The sequence below is a fragment of the Papaver somniferum genome, chromosome 3, assembly GCF_003573695.1.
Source record: "Papaver somniferum cultivar HN1 chromosome 3, ASM357369v1, whole genome shotgun sequence".
Lineage (NCBI taxonomy): Eukaryota > Viridiplantae > Streptophyta > Magnoliopsida > Ranunculales > Papaveraceae > Papaver > Papaver somniferum.
Window position 1 is genome coordinate 50821901 of NC_039360.1, and position 11419 is coordinate 50833319.

The following is an 11419-nucleotide window of genomic DNA, read 5'->3' on the forward strand; positions in this document are numbered from 1 at the left end:
TGTTGGTTCAACATAGTAACCCAAAAAGGTTAACCATATGAGAATTTCATATTAACCTTGTTCTTCTTCAACATAACTAGTTCAATTGAATCAAATGAACTTGTTAAAGAGTTGTTCAATTGCTATGAGATCTTATGTAACTACACAAGACACAATTGAAACAAAGATGATTCGATTCGATTGAATCGGCTCATGAACATTATAGCCACGGTTTGCATAAAGCATTCCTTAGTAATTTAATGTTTCATGTTCAGAGCACAACTTTAGATCATAACCTCTTAAGTTCACAAACAAGTTCGCAAACTTAAGTTAATCGGTTGAGTTTTTCAAACTCAGCAAAAAATTTCGGAAAGAGAATTTCCGCCTGTTCGCGGACTGGGTTCGCGGACTTAGCACACAAACGAGTTTTGGAAAATCCAGATGAAATTCCCGGTCGAGAACTTCTGACAGTTCGCGGACTTGGCAAGCCAATTCCACAATCCTCTCGATTTCTCTTGATCAAAAAAGTTCGAAAACTGCGGTTCAAGGAATACATGGTTATGTAATCTAAACTCTCATTTCAATCATTGAGACATTCTCGGAGGACGCTCTGTAACCGTTATTCACAGACCGATTCACGCAATTCTCAAAGTGATTGAAACTTTTCATGACTTTCGTCACTAGGTGAAGATAAACTTGATCAAAGCGAAACGCTTTACCAACACACAATTTCGAGATAAAAGATAAGCAATGAATGCTCACCTCGAAATGTCAAATGTGTATGATCTAGTCTATATAGCATACGATTTTTTTCTCATAAGAAGTAGGAGATAGAAGAGATAGACTTTTGAGTGATGGATAAGTTCAAGTCTTCACATACCTTTTTGTTGATGAAGTTCCACTTGTATAGATCTTCGTCGTTGTATAATGAATCGCCATGAATTCCTTGAGCTCAACTACACTTTTCTATCCTAGTCCGAGACTTAGCTATGTAGGATAGAAATCAAGACTCATAGTTTTGATCACTAACGTTGACAAACATGCTTGAGATAGCAACGCATGCGAGGTCAACCGAGCTATGCTCTAAGACAACTCTTTAACTAGTTCATTTGAGTCAATTGAACTAGTTATGGTGAAGAAGAACAAGGTTAATATGAAATGCTCATATGGTTAAACTTTTGGGTTACTATGTTGAACCAACATACACGTACACGTTTGGGCATGGTTTTTCACAAACCCAGTAAACGTCTACCCAAGTGTGTGTGACAAGCTAAGTTTTCGATCTAACGGTTGAGAAATATTTGCTTGAATCTAAATCAGGTTTTCATCTAACGGTGAATATGGATTGCTTTGTAACTAAGGCAAAACCATGATTTCAAGACTATATAAAGGAGACATCTAGAATTGTGCAAAACTAATCCCCACACGTCTGTGTGATACTAGTGCGCTTCCTAGAGTCGATTATCCTTTAACCTTTGGTTTTCTTCTCTAAAGCCAGGTTAACGACTTAAAGACTTCATTGGGATTGTGAAGCCAGACCGATACTACTTTTATCGTAGTTATGTGATCTGATCTTGCATCTTCTATCGTACGAGTACAATCGATTGATTGACTTGAGATCGTGAGAGTTCTCCGATAGGAAAGATAAAGAAGTCACAAACATCTTCGTCTCACTGTTTGTGATTCCTCCACAAACTGCCTGTGTAGTCAGGAAGGATTGTAGAGAGGTGATTGATTAATCTAGGTTTTTCTTTGGGAATATAAGACCGGATTATCAATTGGTTCATGTTCAACTTGATTTCATATCTTAAGACAAAATAAAACCTAGGGTTTATCTGTGGGAGACAGATTTATTCTTTGATAGACTTTTCTGTGTGAGACAGATTTGTTTATTATCTAGTATGCGATTTTTGGTTGCAACAACTCTTGGTTGTGGGTGAGATCAGCTAAGGGAATCAAGTACATAGTATCCTGCTGGGATCAGAGGCGTAGGAGGACAACTGTACCTTGGATCGATGGGAGACTGATTGGGGTTCAACTATAGTCCAGTCCGAAGTTATCTTGGAGTAGGTTAGTGTCTGTAGCGGCTTAATACAATGTGTATTCAATGTGGACTAGATCCCGGGGTTTTTCTGCATTTGCGGTTTCCTCGTTAACAAAATTTCTGGTGTCTGTGTTATTTCTTTTCCGCATTATATTTTATATAATTGAAATAATATAGGTTGTGCGTTCGTGATCATCAATTGGAAATCCAACCTTTGATTTTTGATTGATATTGATTGATCCTTGGACATTGGTCTTTGGTACCGTCCAAGTTATTCCTTGTATTTGATAAAGACTCGCTATTTATTTTAGCTTGAGTAAAAATCAAATCAAGAGAGATATATTAACTCCTTGAGATACTTTTATCTAGATTGAGTCTGACTGTCTAGTTGATTCTCTAGCAAAGTATTTCGGAATTCGTCCATACAGATTGCTAAGCGAAATATTGGGTGGTGTTGTTAGACCCCCGCTTTTTCAATTGGTATCAAAGGAGGAAAACACGTTTAAGACCTAACAAGTCCGTGTTTGTAGCGATCTGACTCTATGGACAAGAGTACTATCTCTGATAACGCAATATCAGTATAGGACTACTCAGATAATTTTCAAAGATCTGAAACCACTGAGAAAAACTCCTTCTCGTCTCCTTCAGCCGAATCTAAATTCAACTGGAGGAAATCTCTTGATGAACAGTTGGATGATCTCTCGGATGATAGTGATTCTGAAGAAGGACAGAGTCTTAATGAGGAAGTTTTTCAATGCATCAAGTTGTTTAATCGTGAATTGAAGGAAACAAGAACAACTGCTTGCTTGAGAAAGTATATGGGTCCTCTCTGTCAAGAAAACATAAAGTTGAGAAAACTCTTCTACGGTTATGATGGTGGATACAAACTGTTACAATCTACCGTTAAAGATCATGAAGAAGAGGTTCGCTCAAGAAAATATGAATGTGATAATCTTCTTCGTAACCTCTGTATATTAAAAGAGAAGCTTGCCAAAACTGAAGCATTATGTGAATCTCAACAAAAGAGTTTCAATGACAAAGAACGCAGTCTTCTTATCAAAGAGAAATCCTTGGAAACCAAACTCACTGCTGCTCATAATAAGGTAAAATCACTAGAAGAGAATCTAAATAGGTTCGGTTCTAGCTCTACAAAACTGTCTTCTATGCTGGGATCATGTAAAACATCATGACAAACGTGGTCTGGGATATAAAGGAACAGACGCTCCTAACAGTGGTAAGACTAAGTTTGTTAAAGCTGTTAATATTTCTCCATGTGAAGAACCTGTGTCAGCTTGCAAAAACGAGGATTCTATTTCTTCTAAATCTGCTCAAAAGAGAACTACTGAACGTAAGTCCTTCAACTGCTATTACTGCGGAAACAAAGGACACTCTGAGCGAAGGTGTCGTCTTCGGATAAGGAATGAAAAACTTCACAACATTCTTAATTGGATATCTAAATAAGCTGTTAAACATATATCACAGATTGGAATCAACCGTGTTTAACCTCAAGGGATATACTGTGATAAGACATTTCCTAGTTATGTATTCAAACCGAAGGATGCCTATAATGGTGGAAGGAAAAACAACAAAAGTGTGACAGGTACTGTGAATCAGTATGGAAGGAGAAAAATAAATAGAAGAGAGAAAAACGAGTTAAGTTCCTCTAATTTTCTCAAAAAGGACTGTTAATCCAATTCAGATTTCTTACATGTCAACAATCGAGTCTCTGATCTGAAGATTCACATAAACAAACTAAGACGGAATATCAAGAAAACATGGAATGCTGTTAACCCAGGTACTTCTAAATCGTCTCTTGATAGTACTTCTTCAACTAAACCAGGTAGTTTGTTTAATACTGATGAAAAGGAAAAAGAAGAAGTAAACAATGATGAGCAAGATGCTCATCTTATTACACCCTGACATGTTCATGTTGCATCTCTTTTTAATTTTTGTCCTGTTAAAAAGGGATGCTCTTGATTCTCAGGATTTTTCGTCTTGAGAAAGCTGTCAGGATTGTACTGCATTCGATGTTACTTTATTTTGTTTGCTCCTCAAGATCTATTTCTTTTACTTTTCTTTGGGCTTCCTGGTCTTTCATAGGCCCGTTACTCTAGTACACGCACCAACCCTCACAAACGTCATGTTTCCTAGGGTTTGATGGAATTCCTTATATATATATATATATATATATATATATATATATATAATGTGTTCCAGAGGTGCAAAAATATTCACTAAAAATCTTTTTGGTGCACAATGGAGGGAAGCAACAAGGTTGATGATGTTGAGCTATGTCCTATTGATATCTCATGCTTTCATGCTCTTGATCATGAAAACGAAGACAAACTGCCCGTTCAGATTTCTTCACAACTGGTAGGAAATCTTCTTGGAGACTTTAAGGTCGTACGCGAACATCTTGGTATCGCGACACGGAATCTAAACTACCTAAAATACGAACTAAGGAAGGCAACTGAGGAACTCGTTCTTGTTCAATCCCTGGTTGCAGACAGGATTTAGTTTTTCATCTGATCTTGGGTCTAGTTGGTTGCCTAGTATGTCTTCTTTTTATATTAGTTGGAAGAATAACTAGTGCTTTCAATAGAGATGATTGTGACTACACATAGCTATTTTTGTTTTCATCTTCTTATGTTATTTTTTAGGTTTGTTGTTTATTTAAATCCTAAAAATATTTGGAGGATGATGTTATTGCAGTATTGATCATTATGATTTTGTGATATTGCAATTTGATTATGGGATATGTATTTTTTGCGTCCGTGAACTTGAAGGTCCCATATGCTGTCAAAAGTAAAGTCGTTCATGAATTAATATTCGTATTAATGAAAGGACGAACGGACTTTTGACAATTAAAAAAGTTATGCCTATGCAGTCATGTATTTGATGGAAAATAGGATAAAATCTTTTTTTTTTTGACAAGGATAAAATCTATTATGTCATTATGATGGAAAATAGAATAGATCCTTGTATGTTATCCACGGTTTTGATCTTCATTGATCCATTTTGTTATGTTTTACCGTGAAGGCTCCATTGTGTGTTTTATGTTGAACACGATACAACTAAGTCGATTATTATTATTGGCTTTGTTGGTTGTTCCATAAGATGTTATATGTTGAGCATTATGAACTAAATTAATCATCTTGGTTGGTTATTTAGTTATTTGCTCCGAAAGTCTTCTTTTGTCGAGCAAATCCTTTGACAATTAAATTGATTACTTTTGTGATTAGTTTGGTTGTTTGTATTCCAATTAAATTAATTATAAGATTCTCTTATAATTAGTCTAGTTGAGTTTTCATATATTCCACAAGTTCTTGCGTTGAATATATGAACGGCTATACAAATCATGTTCTATTGGTTGATGTAATCGTATATTCCGTAAGGTTTTTCCTTATGTTGAGTATGTGAACGATTAAGTTAGTCGTCTCCGTATGATTACCTTAGTCGTAGCTCCGTAATTTTACTTATGTTGAGCACCTTCAATTAAATTGATCACTCTTGTGGTTTGATTTAGTTGCATATTCCAAATAAATTAATCATGGGTTTTCTTGTGATTAATTTGGTTGAGTTTTGGATATAGAAAATCATTTCTATGGTTTTTGGTATCCAATTTAAAAATCCTTCTTTTCTTTCAAAATTAAGGTCGCTCTTGTTGTTCTTTCGAGAATGACATCAAATGGGGGAGAGTTCTTTTGAACTTGTGTTTAATGGTAATATCTTGTGGGGTGTGCGGCTGTGGAATTTTATAGGGGTTATCTTGTATCTTAAAACTCCTTGATGAATGCATTTAGCTTCGACTTTATAATTGCATCTAAATTAAGTTGGTATGTATTTTTCTTTTAGTCTATGAAATGTCTCTTGTGGAAATTTCATTATGATCCCGTTCTTGTACCTTTGCCAATTTTATTGACAAAAAGGGGGAGAAATATTGTAGTTCACACTACAAATACATATGGTTTTTGGATCATTGTGTAAGGGGGAGTGGTTTCCATGATCGATATGGAGTATTGACTAAGGGGGAGTGATACATATCACCATAGTATTATTGTTAAAGTCGTGATACAATTGGACTTTGATGTTACATAATAATACTATGACACTGTGTAATAATGATCGAGAATCTCGATTTCTCTCATTGTTATAGCTACGGATCTTCAACAACGGTGATGCTAAACTTACAACCTTTGGGATCATTGGAGTACTTGGAAGGACGAAGATTTCAGGGAACGTTGAAGATTAGACTATGGAATAAGAGCCATTAAAGTTTATCTTTTTGTATTCCATATGTATTAATAGTTTTGTCACTAAAATTGACAAAGGGGGAGATTGTTAGAGCATATCTCGGTCGACCTCGCATGTGTTGCTATCTCAAGCATGTTTGTCAATGTTAGTGATCAAAACTATGAGTCTTGATTTCTATCCTACATAGCTAAGTTTCGGACTAGGATAAAAAAGTGTAGTTGATCTCAAGGACTTCATGGAGATTCATCATATAACGAAGAAGATCTACTAAAGATGTAGGATAAAAATCTCGCAACAATAATGCCTCAGCAAAATTATCAACAACACAACACGACAATGTCGCAAAACAACTTCAGAAACGACATAATAAACGACATCAGCCAAATCATGAGAAAAGTGTGACGATCCTGCGAAAATAAGGAAGTTTGCGAGATTGATATTTATAAGGTTGCGAGAATGTCGCAAGTCATATCCGAAAATAAAAGACAGATTAACTGTCATCCACTATGTAATTCCCTATAAATAGTCGTTCAGTTGTAAAGGAAAGGGAGTGTATATGAGGAAAAACGATTTGCTGGTTTTTAAGGAATTGAGGATACGACCGTACGGAGGAGACTCCTTGAACCGAGCGAAATGTTAAACCTCACACAGATGCACCGCTGCAAAGGGGGTGCTTTAGATTCGAGAGATCAATCTGTAGTACTCCGGCCTAAATCAAGATAATGACCGTTCCAGAGTAAATTCGGTCACAAGAGAGGATGGGTTGATCTGTAGGAGGGAAGCTGAGAAATGTATGGATCAATGGTAATCAAAGATTGTGGGTGTGTGAATTCTCAATACGATAAGCTCTGAGTGATTGAAATTGCTCAATTGATAGTAGTTGCTCAATTGATGAGTTGATGATCTCGTGTTGTCAGTTTTACGTGAGATTGATGATACTGATGATGCTTCAATCATGATTTAGAGACTTATTTATATTGCCGCAATTTTAGACACCATGATCCCATGAAGTGTGACAGTTGATGGAATCAAGGAGTGGGGAAGTGGAGATCGTGTTTGAAACCAGTTTCTCAACGTGTGGAGACTTGGTCGATTTTCCACCCACTACCTCGTGAATTCCTTCAACTGATTGCACGACTTGCTCACATTCCATCGTGTGTTTGAACACACGTGCCGTAGACCGCTAGACCAAAACCCTAAGTGATATCCCCCAAAGTGACACGATTGACGTCTCGTGGTATGTTAGTCGATTGATGACTTCGTGGTTTGATAGGATGATGAGTCCATGTAGTTGCTGAGTTGAACATGATGTTCTGAAACTCATGAGTTGAACATGTCATGAGACAGAGGTATAGTTCTTACGACGAAGTGAGCAAGTATTGATCATTCGATGGATCGTTGAATATTGATTGTTGAAACAATATTCGTTGGTTTGAGAAAATATTTATCATCTGAGAAAGTGTTGCTCATGTGATGAATTGTTTGAATATTTGATCGTATGAGTATGTGTTGATCATCTGATGTATTATTGGCAGCGTACCAAAAATATTAATTAAAATATTGGTCGTTGATCCGAGCATAATTAATAAAATTAATGACCATGAGGTCGTCGTAAAATTATTAAGGCTGGAATCTGGAATGATGATCCTTGGATTCAGAAACCCTAATTTGATTAATTGATGATCAATTCATGGTTCGTCAGAATTTTAACCATGGGACGAAGGAGGGAGCGACTACATTGGACCATGGATCAACCATGTAGTGTCCATATTCTCACGTGAGCAAATACGAAGAACTCCTGAAGAGTTGACGATTTGTTGGTGGAAGAATGATTAAATGCTGGCTTAATCATTTATTCAAAAATGATCGTCTGAGCCTTAGGTGAGAAAACCTAATTAATTATGACGAGGCGAGGGACTTACCATGGAGTCATGAAACCGGCCCTGGGTTGTCACGTGACCGCCTGACGATCACTTCATGAAAATCCAAAGTGTTTGGAAGAGTTTTGGACCTAATACGAGCAATTGTGCAAATTAGGTCAAAACTGTGAAAATTGATGGGACCGGCTTCCGTGAGCCAAAGAGCCAATCTTGGTAGGTCAAGATAGCGTGCTCGTGTCCCCAAGGCGTCCGCGTCTCAGTCCTGAGAATTTTGATATTTTCTGGCGTGCAATTGAGCATCCATTCGGGAAAATATGCCAAAATTAGGGTTTCGATGAAACTGAGGAAAACACCATGAGATGATGAAAAATAATTATAAAATAAGGAATAAGGAGGCGTGGGACCACCGTGGTCAAGGCATGGTCGTCCGGTCGTAACCACGGTCCCGTGGTGCCTTTTCCTTAATTTTATAATATTTTGATGATTTTATGAAAAATTCATGTTTTTTGAGAAATTTGATGAATTTTGGGAGTTTCCATGAATTGAAGGAGTTTTCATGAGTTCAAGGAAGCAAAAAATATTAAACTAATAAAACAAGGGCGTGTGGGACCGTGGAATGCATGGCCGGCCGGCTAGGACCCGGTCCCACGAGTTTCCCTAATTTTATAATGATTTTATGAAAAATTCATGAATTTTGAGAAATTTGATGAATTTAGGGAGTTTCCATGAACTGAAGGAGTTTTCATGAGTTCAGGGAAGCAAAAAATATTAAAATAATAAAAACAAGGGCGTGTGGTACCGTGGAGGCATGGTCGGCCGGCTTGGGCCCGGTCCAACGAGTTTTCATAATTTTTTAATATTTTTAGATATTTTGATGATTTGAGGGAATTTTTCCTAAATTGAGAGAAATACCATGAAATCAAGGAATTTGATGAATTCAAGGAAAACTAATAATGAAATAATAAAATAAAGGGGCGTGTGGGACCGGCTAGGGCATGGCCGGCTGGCCAAGGCCCGGTCCCACAAGTTTTCATAATTTATATTATTTTATTATTATTTGATGATTTGTGAAAAAATACCAAGAAATCAAGGAGTTTTTTCATGAAATTGGCGAAATAATAATGATAATAATAATAAAATAATAAAGAACTGTGGGTGTGGGGCCGGTTGGAATCAAGGCATGGTCGGTTGGCCAATGGTCACTCCGCACACTCCTTTCCTTAATTTTATATTATTTTTTATGGATTTATGGAAGTACCATGAAACCAAGGAGTTTCCTCGAGACGAAGGAGATTTGATAAAATGAGAGGATTTTCATCAAATCATGGAAAATAATAAAAATGCATTAAAAATATAAAACTGGCGTGGGATTGACCACGACTCGGTCGGTCGGTCGTGTGTCCGTTCTCCCAGCACCCCGGTCAATATTTTTAATTATTTATTATTTTCTTATCTATTTTGCATATGTTCATCGTTTTGTTGTATTTTTGAAATACTCGTTCGTGCGGTGAATGTTAGTGTATCATCATTGAATACACCTTCACCATTCGAATCGTGGCTTACTTAGAGGTAGCTCAGACGCCCGGTTGTTGATTATTTATTACTAATTGTGGAATTCAGTGGAGAATAATTCACAAAACTGAGTAATAAGATGTTTATTATTAATTCATAGGATCAGCTGAGGATTCGACTACAAATTGATAATAATAAAGTGAGCACTACCATTCCATGGGATCGTAGATTCGACCATAGAATCGGAGTAATTAAGGTTTATCTATTACCATTTATGAGACCAATTCGATCATGAAATCAGAGTAATGAGATAATATAAGTATTGCTATTCTATGAGATCAAGATGTGGATTCGATCATAGAATCAGAACAATTGTTATTGCCATTCCATGGGACCAGTTGTGGATTCGACCATGGAATAAGAGCATAATAGATTATTCCGGGAATTCAGTAGTGAATGTCACGGCAGAATCAATCTTAATTAGGAATAATTAACTTTGTGGCTCTATACTAGCTGAGCAAGCTGTCTAGGAGCATTAATTATCCCGATATAAGCTTTTCGGTAAGTCATGTCCTTTATATAGTCAGGGTAAACTCGTTGTTTGTTCCTGAAGATGTTATCGCTCTATACTAGCATAGCAAGCTGTCTAGGAGCTATCCATCTCGTGATGCTATATAGAAATAATCACTTAAAGTATTCAGTATTCATGAGATATGTCGTTGTCCAGTCGTGAGACTACATATCTACATGTACTCTGAGAGAAAGTACTCTCCGTTGAGAATTCGATGAGAGACTCGTGTCTCGATACTCACGTCCGATTGCTGAATCGGAGTTTCGTATAATTATGAGTTTACGAATTTAGCCTTGTCGAAAATCCACCATCTACATTAAGTCCCCTGCTTACTGAGGAAAGCTGTGTTCCTTAGTCAGCATTAAATGGTGATTTTCCGGCCATAAATAATAATACTAGTAATTGAACTTAGTCGTAAGTTGAGACGTTACCGGATTTAGAGAGCATGACCAAACCACGACTTGATGAAGGCTTCAATGTCATGATTGAAGCATCGTTTGATGAGCATAAATTGGTGTTGAACCGCTGGTTTGGATGAAGAGTCCGTGGTCGGTTAGGATTCGCGGGGTCGGGCCCAATAAGGAAATCCTTAGAAAATTAGGTTTTGGAAATAAAATTGATATAAAACGGACTAATCCTTTTTTTTTCTTCACACACGTCCATCACCTTCATCACCTCTCCATCACCTTCACGTCAGCAGCGAGTGGAGGAAATTTTTTTGCCGGAGCTTCGCCGCCGCCGCCGCCGCCAACTTCCGGCGGATTCACCCAGGTGCGTTTTTTTTTTTCTGATGTTTATGATCCTCATGAGTTTTTCATGCTTTGGTCATGATGAAGTTATATACATGTGTGTATATTAGTGTGAGTTTTATGAAAAACCCTCGTTTTTTGAAAACGTATGTTCGTTCGATCGTTAGTTTTGAAAACTAACTATAATCCCTGATTTAGGAGAGATTTTTTTTTAAATATGAACCTAGTTCCAGTGATAAAACTTAGTGTATGTACCAAGGTTTCATCATAAAAGAAGTGAATTTTCATGAAATTGGAATAATCCTTCGTTTTAAAGACAAATAATGATGACACGAAGGAAAATATGTATGATGAACTTGTGTCCAGTGATAAAATTTTGCTTATGAGCTTTCATGTAAATACAAAACTTTATCATATGTATGAGATGTGA